This window comes from Danio rerio, chromosome 4, assembly GCF_049306965.1.
Source record: "Danio rerio strain Tuebingen ecotype United States chromosome 4, GRCz12tu, whole genome shotgun sequence".
Taxonomy (NCBI): domain Eukaryota; kingdom Metazoa; phylum Chordata; class Actinopteri; order Cypriniformes; family Danionidae; genus Danio; species Danio rerio.
Window position 1 is genome coordinate 37,599,638 of NC_133179.1, and position 15,517 is coordinate 37,615,154.

General features: G+C 39.7%; 2 protein-coding genes, 1 long non-coding RNA gene and 3 other non-coding genes across 7 annotated transcripts in view; 2 read left to right on the plus strand and 4 right to left on the minus strand.

Moving 5' to 3' along the window:
* Positions 1-15,517, minus strand: part of LOC137491248 (uncharacterized) — a 697,259-nt gene that overhangs the window by 81,724 nt on the left and 600,018 nt on the right. The gene's annotated exons all lie outside the window — the stretch shown is intronic.
* Positions 1-15,517, plus strand: part of LOC137491174 (uncharacterized) — a 293,575-nt gene that overhangs the window by 51,280 nt on the left and 226,778 nt on the right. The gene's annotated exons all lie outside the window — the stretch shown is intronic.
* LOC110439548 (uncharacterized) lies at positions 2,334-4,549 on the plus strand. The gene is made up of 2 exons (XR_002458517.3): positions 2,334-2,426; positions 4,400-4,549. It is a non-coding gene; the product is annotated as an uncharacterized lncRNA (long non-coding RNA).
* trnat-cgu (transfer RNA threonine (anticodon CGU)) lies at positions 7,861-7,934 on the minus strand. Its single transcript has one exon. It is a non-coding gene; the product is annotated as a tRNA-Thr (tRNA).
* trnap-agg (transfer RNA proline (anticodon AGG)) lies at positions 11,957-12,028 on the minus strand. Its single transcript has one exon. It is a non-coding gene; the product is annotated as a tRNA-Pro (tRNA).
* trnap-cgg (transfer RNA proline (anticodon CGG)) lies at positions 15,029-15,100 on the minus strand. Its single transcript has one exon. It is a non-coding gene; the product is annotated as a tRNA-Pro (tRNA).

Below are 15,517 nucleotides of genomic sequence, written 5' to 3' on the forward strand. Positions count from 1 at the left end.
GGAATGCAAAGCTGTGAATCTTTTGGATATGACAATAGCCTGTACTGTATAAAGTAGCCTAAATTTATCAACTTACCCTAATCCTTTAGCTTTCATTTACTTAATTTTTTTTTTTTACAATAAAATTGTTGCAAAGTAGCAATAGACAAGTTGTTACAGCAACACACAAATATGTTTCAAAGGATTAAAATATTACAAAAGTTATTATTTTCTACATAAATATAAAAACTGCTGCCTCCATGCCTTCTTTATCTTGGGTGGCTTGTTTTTAGTTCATTCATGACAACTTGCTTTCTTATAATGTTATTATTAGCAGCAGTATTGTTTATTATATGCATATTTATATTTGTGTTATTAAAAACAAGCTTAGATTTGTCTACCTGTCAGGTTTTGGACCATATGGGGCATAGCTAAATTATATGTACAAAAAACAATACACAACAAAAGAGTTTTGAAATATTAAATATGAAGCATTTTGGTTAGATTACATTAATCAAATCACGCAAACAGAGCATTTAGAAATTACGCAAACAGAGAGTAAAACCATCAGAAACCTACCTTCTTTTCTGTCATCCAGTCCTGCGCAAACAAGTGTTTATGTGTTTGTCTGACATGGTTAAATTAAAAAAAAAAAAATAATAATAAATGTAAAGCTTTATTATAGCTGTTGAGCGCAAGGCTATTTCCCAAAGATGGGTTGCGGTTGGAAGGGCATCCGCTGTGTAAAAACTTGCTGGATAAGTTGGTGGTTCACTCCGCTGTGGTGACCCCGGATTAATAAAGGGACTAAGCTGATAAGAAAATGAATGAATGAATAAAATATAGGCTATAGCCTAGTCTATATTTTATTACTTGCACTTATGTCCTGCAACACTTAACAATTTCCTTGATAACCGAATAATATGCAACATCCTTAAATTATTCTCATAAATAAAGGGAAATTACCTATCAAGTGTCATATAGTCTAGGGAAATGTTAATATGATTAGGTTTCTCCTGAGCATTTGGGCAGAATGTTTGACGACGTCTATCAAAAAGAGGACGTTATAAAATATATATTTTTTACTGACCTATTACCGGAAAGTTTCTTTAGGCAACTTAACCCTGCGTTTTTGTCGAGATTCCCCCGTACTTTACCATTTAATCCCTCTATCATGTTTATCCCACTTGATTCCTCAGTTATATCACTGGGTGCTGTTAATGCTCCGGTCAGCTAATCAAAAACTTGTCTGCATATTTACTTATGGGTGGGTCACAGGTGGATAAGATCAATCTTTGGTTAAGCAAACTTTAACTACAAAAAACTGACTACAAATGTGCAGATATCTTCATTCTCACAATACCAAACTAAGCTTTTTGCATAATATGCGTTTATACAAACATTTAAGCAACACATTCATAATCATGATGATTATTTTTGCCAGTGCAATGCGTGCGCTAGTTTTATTCATCCATTTACGTTGATGATCATGTTAATGGATGGCCGCAAACTTCACAGTTCATCGGGCACAGTTAACAACCTTTCTGCATATTGCAGCACATTAACAAATAGACTCAGAATCACTTAGCTATCATAACCGTTTTGTGTTTCATTTATAGATTTAATTTCAGATCATTTCAACCAATTATTGCAGTGAAAAAAAAATGATGCATCAACACATCAAAGCACTCTCTTGCTGACATCAGGGCTTTCCTGTTGCAGTCGGGTGTGCACGTCTCCAACACCACTATAAGACGACACTATAGACGTCAAAGACCTGTAGGCCTTCCTAGAAAAACAACTGCAAGGAAAATGAACAGGTATTGTGTATTGTCATCTTGTCAAATCAAGTATTTCAGCAACACTGATGTCAAAAAGTTATTAATAAAATTTTTGTATGTGTTTGTTGTATAGTGCTGCACTTAAAACGATTGACGAAAAACTTAACAAGGACAATGAGCGATCTGCTAAAAAGATTCAGAGCGAGCTTCTGTTAAGAATACAGTTAAAAGCATCAGTCTGCACTATTAGAAAACCATTAAAACAACTCAGGTGGACCTATGGAAAAGCCAGGTAAGCCATTTTGATCAATGCCATAATGAAAAGATTCAATTAACATTCATTCATGCATCTCTTTATTTAGGCTATTTGCTTTATACGACCCTATTAATAAACCGCCATGTTGTAAAACCGAAAGCAAAGCATCCAGAAAAATTCATGTCTGGGGAGCCATATTCCATCAGGGACCTGGACCGCTAGCTGTGTTAGAAAATTAGTTCAAATTTCTTCAATATGATTGAATCGTTTCTTTGCAGTTTCTTTATTTACAACTTTTTTTTTCTATTTTCAGGGATTGGACAGCTGTTTTTACAAAGACACTATAGTAAAATTTAATCAGGTTCCATATGTAAAACAACACTTTAAAGAACCACATCGCTTCTTCCAAGGTAGATGCAGTATGTAGGCCTACTGTACCAACTGTGTGTGTGTGTGTGTGTGTGTGTGTGCACACGTTCACTGCTGTGTGAATGTGTTGAACTTTTTTATCAATCTTGATGATTATAGAATAAATAGTAAAGTTAACACATTGCTTAAAGGTAACATAGTTTACCCCTTTTTTATGATTTAACATTATTATTATGGTTCTTCTGAGTGTGCCAGTTTAGGTTCAGTTCAAAAAACAATTCAGATTTTTTATTATGATGTGTTATAATGTGTCATTTTGGGGGCGTGTACACAGCTCGCTGTTTTACATTTACATTTAGTCATTTAGCAGACGCTTTTATCCAAAGCAACTTACAAATGAGGACAAGGAAGAAATTTTCACAACTATAAGAGCAACAATAAATAAGTGCTGTAGGCAAGTTTCAGGGCTGTAAAGTCTAAAAAGGAAAGCATTAGTAATGTAGTAATGTTTTTTTTTGAGTACAGTTAGTGGTATAGCTAGAGGCAATTGCAGATTAGGAAGTGAAGTGGAGACTAAATAGTTGAGTTTTTAGTCGTTTCTTGAAGACAGCAAGTGACTCTGCCGTTCTGTTGCAGTTAGGGAGTTCATTCCACCAACTGGGCAGATTGAATGTGAGAGTTCGGGAAAGTGATTACTTCCCTCTTTGGGATGGAACCACGAGGCGACGTTTATTCACAGAACGCAAGTTTCTTGAGGGCATATAAATCTGCACAAGTGAGAGCAGATAAGAGGGAGCAAAGCCAGAGGTTGCTTTGTAGGCAAACATCAGAGCTTTGAATTTGATGCGAGCAGCAACTGGCAGCCAGTGCAAACGGGTGAGTAGCGGAGTGACATGTGCTCTTTTCAATTCATTAAAGACCACTCATGCTGCTGCGTTCTGGAGTAGCTGAAGGGGCGTGTTGCTTCACATGAAAATTAGTTTCAAATTCAGTAGGTCGGTGAGTAAATGAATATGATGAATGAGAACACACAGGCATGTGCGTATAGACATAAAATGTAATGTTGTACAGTAACGTGTCAATTGTTTGTTTCAGTTGTCTTTATTTGAATGGTTTCGTGAGGATGTGATGGTGTGCTTTATCTGGCTGATTCCTGCTGAAGTGGGCGGGTTGTGTGACGTTTGATTCGGGGGATGTTATGGGGCGGGGTTTGCGTGACGTGCTGCGAGCTACTAGCCCGACAGTGGAAACGCAACATGATTTCGGCCTCACTGCTTAACCTCCTGGGCAATTGCCCCGGCTCGTCCTGGCTCGCACTGGCCTCAGCTCACAGCCTAGAAATCCAATGCACTATCCATTGCACCACAGAGCTCCTGCCTCTAGCACTGTTGCACAGAAAGCAATTTTTGGTACTCTCTGGCCCATAAAAGCACAGCTCACTGCAGATAAAGTACTGCTGGGATTCATACATAGGATATTCTGTTTACTAGACAGGTGTTTTGACCAACTAAGCCACAAAACCAGACAGGGGGTAATTGTTTAATCGAAAAAAGAAACGGTAAAAACGATAGCACTGCATGTTTGAATGTCTAGACTTAAAAATTTTAAAGTCCAATTGGTTACGCATCACCATACCATGCTATATAATGCCATCGTCCAAAACCCTCTTAATAGTACAATATTAAAATTGTTTTATTATTTAATATATAATCAAGGTTTCCCTTCTTAAACCAATTAACTTCTCTCTATATAGCTTCAAATATTGCAACAAATGAACACTCCAATGAAACAATGTACAAATAAAATAAAAATGAAAATAAAACATTTACTTAAAACATTTCAAATTTTCCCAAAAGTCCAGTACAGGTGATGAACACTCAAAAAGATTCTTTTGCAAAACAACTAGGTTGCAAATTTAGTTCCAGAGATCCAGGATGTTGCACTTGTGAGTTTGTTGTAAATTTACACTCTTACCATGACGCTGAATAGGTTTCACTTTGTATCTTTCCAACAGGTGTATCCAAAAAATCCACTTAATGGGAGGCTCGCCAGTCCAACTCCACAATTAGACACGCACCGATGGAAGTTGAGACAATCCAAATCCAGAAAAGAGTTCACACTTCAATTAATTTGAATGCAGAGCAGATCACATTCAGCAACTGACTTTAATAGAACATCTCACCAATGAAAAACCAGAAGAAGATGCACAAGCAAACAAACAAAGGGGAGAAAAAAACCATTAGCATTTTACAGTGTATGCATTATCTCAGCTTAACACATTTGTAAATAAACAGCAACAATAAATGACCATGTATATGCTTCTCTCTGCTGAATTTCTGTGTTTTTCCTATTTCTTTCTCCTATTTGGCATTTTCTTTTTACAAATGACAGCATTTTACTTAAACTCTCTCACTTAAACTTTACACAATCACTTGTATAATACTGTGTATAATACTGTGTTTTTACTAGACCAAACAAATGGTTAATTAATGAAACACATTTTTGACACTAGTTTTAATCATGTTATAATGAAAACAATAAAAAAAAAACATGAACTCACCAAGGAAATCATTCAAAATCAAAGCGAAAAGCCAGGAAAACTCCAGGTGGCACTCGTGTGCAGATTTCACTCACAGATACAAATCTTGTTTTTTTCTCTCAATCCTTCATTAAAGATATATGATAGAAATCATTTCAGCATCTTATTAATGGTCAGTTTTCACAGTTAATACACATTTAAAACATTAAAATATATATTTACATTTACATTTAGTCATTTGGCAGACGCTTTTATCCAAAGCGACTTACAAATGAGGACAAGGAAGCAACTTACACAACTAAGAGCAACAATGAATAAGTGCTGTAGGCAAGTTTCAGGTCTGTAAAGTCTAAGAAGGGAAGTATTAGTAGTATTAGTATTAGTATTTTTTTTTTTTGTGGGTACAGTTAGTGTGATATTCAGAGAGGCAATTGCAGATTAGGAAGTGAAGTGGAGACTAAATAGTTGAGTTTTTAGTCGTTTCCTGAAAGTAGCGAGTGACTCTGCTGTTCTTATGCAGTTAGGGAGTTCATTCCACCAACTGGGCAGATTGAACGTGAGCATTCGCGAAAGTGATTTCTTCCCTCTTTGGGATGGAACCACGAGGCGGCGTTCGTTCACAGAACGCAAGTTTCTGGAGGGCACATAGATCTGCAGAAGTGAGAGCAGATAAGAAGGAGCAAGGCCAGAAGTCACTTTGTAGGCAAACATCAGAGCTTTGAATTTGATGCGAGCAGCAACTGGCAGCCAGTGCAAACGGACTAGCAGCGGAGTGACATGTGCTCATTTCGGTTCATTGAAGACCACTCGTCTGCTGCATTCTGGAGCAGTTGAAGAGGCTTGATAGAGTTAGCTGGAAGCCCAGCTAGTAGAGAGTTGCAGTAATCCAGTTTGGAGAGAACAAGAGCTTGAACAAGGAGTTGAGCTGCATGTTCAGAAAAGAAGGGTCGGATCTTTCTGATGTTATAGAGTGCGAATCTGCACGATCGAGCAGTTCTAGAAATGTGTTCAGAGAAGTTTAGTTGGTCATCAATCGTTACTCCAAGGCTTTTCACCATTTTGGATGCAGTAATGGTTGCCCCATCCATCTGGATTGAAAAATTATGGTGTAGAGTCGGGTTAGCAGAAACTACAAGAATTTCCGTTTTTGCGAGGTTCAGCTGAAGATGATGATCTTTCATCCAGTGTGAAATATCCAACAGGCAGGCTGAGATGCGAGCTGGAACCGAGGGATCATCAGGATGAAAAGAGAGGTATAGCTGGGTATCATCAGCATAGCAGTGGTAGGAGAATCCATGTCTCTGGATGACTGGTCCTAGAGATGATGTGTAGATGGAGAAGAGAAGTGGCCCAAGAACAGAGCCTTGAGGCCTTGATATATATCTAATAGTTTTCTACTGTTATTAATTTAAAAACTTACATCTCTGCATTCCCTTGCGAACACTGAATCACCATAGCAATGGTAAACACAAGCTAACAGACGAGAGAGAGATTTGTTATTGTTTGTAAATCTGATCTGCTATAGTGTAAGGCACGATGATGTTATTCTAAAGCACTATTCCCTTGAATGCTGTTTAATACTCGATTATGAATTATTTAAATAAATAAATAATTTTAATATATATTATTTAATCGAGTATTCTGCCAATGTTTTTTTTTTCATATTTATAAGGGTGTTTCTATTTGCTCTATTGCTGTGTACTACCCACTAGTAACCTGGGTTACAACTGACTATATATAAATCAGTTGACATTATTAAGGCATTTATTGGGTACAATTGCTACTTTTTTACTGTCATTCATTGTGTTTTGGTCATTATCAATGCACTGTCACTTTAATTGAGCGTGAGCAGCGCGTCAAAAATAGACCCGGCGCCAAAACTATCGCTGCACTGCTGCTTCAGCGACGCTCACGCCTCGCTCTGACGCGCTGCTGTTGCGTGCAGTATGAAAGCTCTAATCTGTTAACATGGACGCCGAAAAAACACGCGCTGCTGGCGCTTGCGGTTTGAAACAGCCGTTAGTCTTAACACTAAAAGAAAAAAACTGTGGATACGATACTTCCAAACGCAGTTTCATCTAAGACAGTGGGGGGAAGCAAAATTTAATATGCTTTCAACTCAGTTACTTTACACATGCATAAAGAGGCTCTTGTATGACAAATCCAAAAGGTGTGATCTTAACAATAGGTGGCGGTCACTTTTGCCCTAAACCACAGGTTGCCTTCGAGTCATTCCTTAAGTCCACTCGGCCTTGCACCGTTTTATAATCTTCCTTATTTAAAACAGCTCAATTAAGTCATCGGCTTCATTGTAGTGTACCCCTAGTATCTGAGCCTGCACTGCGCAATGAAAGAAAGAAGCAAAATGGGATGGACAGATGCCTGAAATGTTAGAAACGCACCACACCTTAAGTCAGTGAAGAAAAGGGGCAAAGCTTGACACTCTTGTGGGACTCGAACCTACAACCTTTGAATGGCTCAGCTCACAGCCTAGAGGTCCAATGAGCTATCCATTGCACCACAGAAACTGCACCAAAAAGCACTTTTTGGGACTCTCTGGCCCATGAAAGAACAGCCAACTGCAGACAAAGTACTGCTGGGAGTTGAACTCAGGATCTGCTGTTTACTAGACAGGCGCTTTGACCAACTAAGCCACAGGGTCAAACGATGTTGACAAGGGCTAATTGTTTAATCGAAAAAAGAAAAAGAAAAACTAACAATGGCAGCGCTGCATGTGTGAATGTCTGGACTTGAAATATTAAAGTCCAATTGGTTAGGCATTACCACATTATGCTATATAAAGCCATCGTCCAAAGTCCTCTTAAACGTGTAGCGTTCTTAAGGATTTGAGTTTTGTTTAGAAACCGACTGCTAAACATCCCGCTGCGTAAACACTCGTAACTCTTAAGAAAAAGCAACGCTGGCACATGTACAATAGGCACTGCTGGGACTTGAACCCAGGAACTCCTGTTTACGAGACAGGCGCTTTGACCAACTAAGCCACAGCACTAAAGCTGAAATGAAGGCAAGACGGTTTTGCACACAGAGACTAAAAAAAGACAGCAAGTCTAAAATGGCAATCAAAGAGGTTGTTTAAGTCTATTTGTCGCACTATTCATTAGGCCTCAAAGCTATACAATTTTATTATGCATTCCGGTAAGCTCTATAAAACTAGCGCATTCACCACCTGGATCAATTTAGCCCAGGATCTCCTGTTTACAAGAGAGGCGCTTCGACCAGCTAAGCCACAGCACCACAATGAATGACCGTAAGAGACATTTGCCCGATAACAAAAAACGAAGAAGAACAAACCAATACACAACAAAAACCAGCATGTCAGGATGCAGAAAATGCCGACAAGATGGACGTGGTCTTTTAGAGTCCGGATGATTATGTCTCAAACCTGACCAGTAACCTGGCCTCTGTTCAAGATCAAAGCAAAAAATGCATTGATTTATTTTTATTTAATCTACCCTTAATCATGTGTCAAGTGTTTTTTGGAATCTCCAGTTTCATTACATCCAAACCCAGATTCAGCTTGGAAAATGGAAATCTGAGGGAAAGGTGCAATTTGGATTTGAATCTAGCACCTGCTGTTCCCAAGACAGGTGCTCTGGCCAACTTAGTCTTAACACTAAAAGAAGAAAACCTCTGGATACGATACTTCCAAACGCAGTTTCATCTAAGACAGTGAGGGAAAAGCAAAATTTACTATGCTTTCTACTTAGTTACTTTGCACATGCATAAAGAGGCTCTTGTACGACGATTCCAAAAGGCGTGATCTCAACAATAGGTGGTAGACACTTTTGCCCAAAACCACAGGTTGCCTTTGAGTCATTCCTTAAGCTTACTTGGCCCTACACCGTTTTCTAATCTCCCTTATTTAAAACAGCTCAATTAAGTCATCGGCTTCATTGTAGAGTACCCCTAGTATCTGAGCCTGCACTGCGCAATGAAATTAAAAAGCAGAACAGGATGGACAGATGCCAAAAATGTTGGAAACGCACCACTCCTAAGTCAGTGAAGAAAAAGGGCAAAGCTTGCAACGCTGGTGGGACTTGAACTCAAAACCTTTAAATGACTCAGTTCACAGCCAAGAAGTCCAATGCGCTATCCATTATCTTAGATTAAATGATTTCCATTTTCCGAGCTGACAGAGGGTTTGGATGTAATGAAACTGGATATTCCAAAAAACACTTAACACATGATTAAGGGTAGATTAAATAAAATTAAATAATGCATTTTTTGCTTTGATCTTGAACAGAGGCCAGGTTACCGGTCAGGTTTGAGACATGATCATCCAGACTCTAAAAGACCACGTCCGTCTTGTCAGCATTTTCTGCATCCTGACATGCTGGTTTTTGTTGTGTATTTATTTCTTCTTCGATTTTTGTTATCGGGCAAATGTCTCTTACAATTAATTTTTGTGGCGCTGTGGCTTAGCTGGTCAAAATACCTTGTAAACAGGAGATCCTGGGCTCAAATCCCAGCAGCGCCTTAGTTCAGGTGGTGCGTGTGCTTTTTTTATACAGATAAACGAAATTAATTATAAAACTGTATAGCTTTGAGGCATAATGGATAGTGCGACAAAATGAGTTACATTTGAGAGCTCATCTGATTCACAACTAGTTGACTGCACACCCATGTTTTTAAGTTGTTTATCTCCCTCTCCATATTCTCCATTCCTCAAACCTATTGAGGATTTTTTTCCTGCCTAGAGATGAAAAGTGTATGACCGAAATCCAAACACATGTATACCCCTTCTCCAAGCTATAGCAGTTGATGCTTTTCGTGGCTGGATTTGCCATGCAAGGTGACATTTGCCCCACTGCTTGGCCACACCAATACAGAAAAGAGAATGCAGTATAGCTGTTTTTTTATTTATTCATTTTTTTACTGTAACTGTATTTAGTAAATACTTCTGTTGATGGTATATGTAGACCACATTTTCTGCAACTTTGTGTTGGTTGGGATGAACACTGTGTACGCTGTTTTTGTGAGGAAAATACAGTAAAATATATTTGGTATTTGTTTGTTTTGTATTAAAACAATTTTCGAAAAATTTTACAATGCACTTCTGTAGGTCTATGTACTGTCTGTAGTAAGTGTAACACTGAACAGAAGAAGGCTTACAGAAAGTCATTATGATGAATAGAGAAGAAGTGGTCATAGTGTTTTACATTAAGCACATTAGTGTTCAACTGATCTTATGAATATCTATTAATGTGATGGCTTGTGTGTGTCATTTGAAAACAAAATACCTTTTTGAGAAGAAATCACATTGTTTTGAACTTATAGTTTCATTTTGCAGAAGAATTGAAGAGTTTTGCCCAATGTGTGTGTGTTTTGTGATTTGTGTGTAGAGTTCTGACAATATGAGACATGCTTTCAGAAAATGTGTGTAAACAACTGGAAAAAACTGTAAACAACCTCTTTGGTTGTCATTTTAAGACCTCCAGGCACAAGTTTGGTGACCCCTGGCTTAAAAGCATAGTTCTCTCAGACAGCAACTTTACAGGGCAACACTATATGCTGAATGGCTCAACCGAAATTTTAACCTGTTATTTCTCACGGAATGAACGAGAATCATACTCCTAGACAAGCAAGCCACTATGCAAAGTAATGTTTTGTGGCGACACTTTATGCTGGCAAACTGGAATTCTTCGAAAGACATTTTTATGAAAGACATAATGTGCTGTAAAACGCAGTACACCTGCAAGGTCTCATCCGGTATTTGAACCTGGGACCTCTCACACCAGAAGCGAGAATCACACCCCTAGACCAATGAGCCACTAAAGTGATAGGATTTTACATGGCGTCAGAAGCATCAAATAGTCAGAAATCTTTCTCTAAAGGGAATCAAGGGCACCCTAAGCGAGAATCATACCCCTAGACCAACAAACCACAAAAGCTTGAATATTTCACAAGACTTCAGAAGCAACAGATGGTCAGAAATCCTTATCTAACAAACATTGAAGCAGGGCTTTTGCTTCATTTGGACCCAGGACTTCTACAATGGTTCATCCAGGATTTGAAAACGGGACCTCTCGCACCTTATGCGAGAATCAAGCCCGTAGACTACCAAGCTACTGCAAAACAGCCACTTTACATGGCAATACTATCTGCTGACAAACTGGAATTCTTCAAAAGACATTTTTACGAAAGACATAATGAATTTCACAAGGTGTCAGAAATCTTTCTCTAACGAATTAAGGGCACCCTAAGTGAGAATCATACCCCTAGACCAACGAGCCACTGCAGAACAGCAACTTTATTTGGCAACACTATCTGCTGACAAACTGGCATTCTCAGAAAAAAGGCCTCTGTGTAAGCCACAACGACCTTACAAAACAGCAGACAACTGTAAGGGCTCAACCGAAATTTGAATCTTGGATTTTTCATTGCATGAACGAGAATCAAACTCCTAGAACAGCAAGCCACTATGCAAAGGAATGTTTTATGTGGCGACACTATCTGCTGACAAACTGGAATTCTTCGAAAGACATTTTAATGAAAGACATAGTGCCCTGTAAAACACATAACACCTGTAAGGGCTCGTCCGGGATTTGAACCCAGGACCTCTCACACACGAAGCAAGAATATTACCTCTAGACCAACGAGCCACTACGTTGAATGCATTTCACATGATGTCAGAAGCATCAGATAGTCAGAAAACTTTCTCTAACGAATCAAGGGCACCCTAAACGAGAATCATACCCCTAGACCAACGAGCCACTGCAAAACAGTAACTTTATATGGCAACACTATCAGCTGACGAACTGACATTCTCAGAAAAAGGCCTCTGTGTAAGCCACAACGCCCTTACAAAACAGTGGACAACTGTAAGGGCTCAACCGAAATTTGAATCTGGGATTTCTCACGGCATGAACGAGAATCATAGTCCTAGACAACCAAACCACTATGCAAAGGAATGCTTTATGTGCCGACACTATCTGCTGACAAACTGGAATTCTTCGAAAAAGTTTTTTTATGAAAGCCATAATGCCCTGTAAAACAACAGAATAACTGCAAGGGCTCGTCCGGGATTTGAACCCGGGACCTCTCGCACCCTAAGCGAGAATCATACCCCTAGACCAACGAGCCACAAAAGCTTGAGTATTTTACAAGACATCAGAAGGAACAGATGGTCAGAAATCCTTATCTAACAAACATTGAAGCAGGGCTTTTGCTTCATTTGGACCCGGGACTTCTGCAATGGTTCGTCCAGGGTTAGAAAACGGGACCTCTCGCACCTTAAGCGAGAATCATGCCCGTAGACCAACGAGCAACTGCAAAACAGCCACTTTACATGGCAACACTATCTGCTGACAAACTGGCTTTCTCAGAAAAAAGGCCTCTGTGTTAGCCACAACGACCTTACAAAACAGCAGACAAGTGTAAGGGCTCAACCGAAATTTGAATCTGGGATTTTTCATTGCATGAACGAAAATCATACTCCTAGACCAGCAAGCCACTATGCAAAGGAATGTTTTATGTGGTGACACTATCTGCTGACAAACTGGAAATCTTCGAAAGACATTTTAATGAAAGACATAGTGCCCTATAAAACACATAACATCTGTAAGGGCTCGTCCAGGATTTGAACCCAGGACCTCTCTCACCTTAAGCAAGAATCATACCCCTAGACCAACAAGCAACTACAGCGATTAAATTTCACATGGCGTCAGAAGCATCAGATAGTCGGAAAACTTTCTCTGACGAATCAAGGGCACCCTAAGCCAGAATCATACCCCTAGACCAACGAGCCACTGCAAAACAGTAACTTTACATGGCAACACTATCTGCTGACAAACCGGCATTCTCAGAAAAAGGCCTCTGTGTAAGCCACAACGCCCTTACAAAACAAAAGACAACTGTAAGGGTTCAACTGAAATTTGAACCTAAGATTTCTCATGGCATGAACGAGAATCAAACTCTTAAACCAGCAAGCCACTATGCAAGAAATATTTTATGTTATATATGTACTATCTGCTGACAAATTGGAATTCTTTGAAAGACGTTTTTACGAAAGATATAATGCCCTGTAAAACACAGTACACCTGCAAGGGCTCATCTGAGAATTGAATCCGGGTCCTCTCGCAACCGAATCGAGAATCATACCCATAGACCAATGAACCACTAAATTGAGAGATTTTCACAAGGCGAGAATCATACCCCTAGACCAACGAGCAGCTACAGTGATTAAATTTCACATGGCGTCAGAAGCATCAGATAGTCAGAAAACTTTCTCTGACGAATCAAGGGCACCTTAAGCCAGAATCATACCCCTAGACCAACGAGCCACTGCAAAACAGTAACTTTACATGGCAACACTATCTGCTGACAAACCGGCATTCTCAGAAAAAAAGGCCTCTGTGTAAGCCACAACGCCCTTACAAAACAAAAGACAAGTGTAAGGGTTCAACTGAAATTTGAACCTAGGATTTCTCATGGCATGAACGAGAATCATACTCCTAGACCAGCAAGCCAATATGCAAAGGAATGTTTTATGTGGCGACACTATCTGCTGACAAATTGGAATTCTTCGAAAGACATTTTAATGAAAGACATAGTGCCCTGTAAAACACATAACACCTGTAAGGGCTCGTCTGGGATTTGAACCCGGGACCTCTCAGGCCCGAAGCGAGATTCATACCCCTAGACCAACGAGCCACCAAATTGACTTAATTTCACATGATGTCAGAAGCATCAGATAGTCAGAAAACTTTCTCTAACGAATCAAGGGCACCCTAAGCGAGAATCATACCCCTAGACCAACGAGCCACTGCAATACAGTAACTTTATATGGCAACACTATCAGCTGACGAACTGGCATTCTCAGAAAAAAGCCCTCTGTGTAAGCCACAACGCCCTTACAAAACAGCAGACAACTGTAAGGGCTCAACCGAAATTTGAATCTGGGATTTCTCACGGCATGAACGAGAATCATAGTCCTAGACAACCAAACCACTATGCAAAGGAATGCTTTATGTGCCGACACTATCTGCTGACAAACTGGAATTCTTCGAAAAAGTTTTTTATGAAAGCTATAATGCCCTGTAAAACAACAGAATAACTGCAAGGGCTCGTCCGGGATTTGAACCCGGGACCTCTTGCACCCTAAGCAACAATCATACCCCTAGACCAACAAGCCACAAAAGCTTGAATATTTTACAAGACATAAGAAGGAAAAGATGGTCAGAAATCCTTATCTAACAAACATTGAAGCAGGGCTTTTGCTTCATTTGGACCCGGGACTTCTGCAATGGTTCGTCCAGGGTTTGAAAACGGGACCTCTCGCACCTTAAGCGAGAATCATGCCCGTAGACCAACGAGCAACTGCAAAATAGCCACTTTACATGGCAACACTATCTGCTGACAAACCGGCATTCTCAGAAAAAGGCCTCTGTGTAAGCCACAACGCCCTTACAAAACAAAAGACAACTGTAAGGGTTCAACTGAAATTTGAACCTAAGATTTCTCATGGCATGAACGAGAATCAAACTCTTAAACCAGCAAGCCACTATGCAAGAAATATTTTATGTGGCGACACTATCTGCTGACAAATTGGAATTCTTTGAAAGACGTTTTTACGAAAGATATAATGCCCTGTAAAAAACAGTACACCTGCAAGGGCTCATCTGAGAATTGAACCCGGGTCCTCTCGCAACCGAAGCGAGAATCATACCCATAGACCAATGAACCACTAAATTGAGAGAATTTCACAAGGCGTCAGATAGTCAGAAATCTTTCTCTAACGAATCAAGGGCACCCTAAGTGAGAATCATACCCCTAGACCACCGTGCCACTACAAAACAGCAAATTTATATGGCAACACTATCTGCTGACAAACTGGCATTCTCAGAAAAAAGGCCTCTGTGTAAGCCACAACGACCTTACAAAACAGCGGACAACTGTAAGGGGTCAACCGAAATTTAAATCTGGGATTTTTCATTGCATGAACGAAAATCATACTCCTAGACCAGCAAGCCACTATGCAAAGGAATGTTTTATGTGGTGACACTATCTGCTGACAAACTGGAATTCTTCGAAAGACATTTTAATGAAAGACATAGTGCCCTGTAAAACACATAACATCTGTATGGGCTCGTCCGGGATTTGAACCCGGGACCTCTCACACCCGAAGCGAGAATCATACCCCTAGACCAACGAGCCACTAAGTTGAATTCATTTCACATGGCGTAGGAAGCATCAGATAGTCAGAAAACTTTCTCTAACGAATCAAGGGCACCCTAAGCGAGAATCATACCCCTAGACCAACGAGCCACTGCAAAACAGTAACTTTATATGGCAACACTATCAGCTGACGAACTGGCATTCTCAGAAAAAAGGCCTCTGTGTCAGCCACAACGCCCTTACAAAACAGCGGACAACTGTAAGGGCTCAACCGAAATTTGAATCTGGGATTTCTCACGGCATGAACGAGAATCATACTCCTACACCAGCAAGCCACTATGCAAGAAATATTTTATGTGGCGACACTATCTGCTGACAAAGTGGAATTCTTCGAAAGACATTTTAATGAAAGACATAGTGCCCTGTAAAACACATAACACCTGTAAGGGCTCGTCT